Below are 459 nucleotides of genomic sequence, written 5' to 3' on the forward strand. Positions count from 1 at the left end.
ATTAGTGTGGGCGGGGAGGGGGGCGGCGGCGCGGCAGGCGCGCTCGCGTCGCTGGGCGTGCTGCGGGCGCTGCAACTGTTGCGCGCGCGGCGCGACCCGCACCTGCACGACAAGTGAGTGTATTAGTGTGGCGCGGGGAGGGGCGCGCGGCGCGGCAGGCGGCTCGCGTCGCTGGCGTGCTGGCGGGCGCTTGCAACTGTTGCGCGCGCGGCGCGACCCGCACCTGCACGACAAGTGAGTGTATTAGTGTGGCGCGGGGAGGGGGCGCGCGGCGCGCAGGCGGCGGCTCGCGTCGCTGGGCGTGCTGCGGGCGCTGCAACTGTTGCGCGCGCGGCGCGACCCGCACCTGCACGACAAGTGAGTGTATTAGTGTGGCGCGGGGAGGGGGCGCGGCGGCGCGCGGCAGGCGCGGCTCGCGTCGCTGGGCGTGCTGCGGGCGCTGCAACTGTTGCGCGCGCG

This window comes from Choristoneura fumiferana, chromosome 8, assembly GCF_025370935.1.
Source record: "Choristoneura fumiferana chromosome 8, NRCan_CFum_1, whole genome shotgun sequence".
NCBI lineage: Eukaryota > Metazoa > Arthropoda > Insecta > Lepidoptera > Tortricidae > Choristoneura > Choristoneura fumiferana.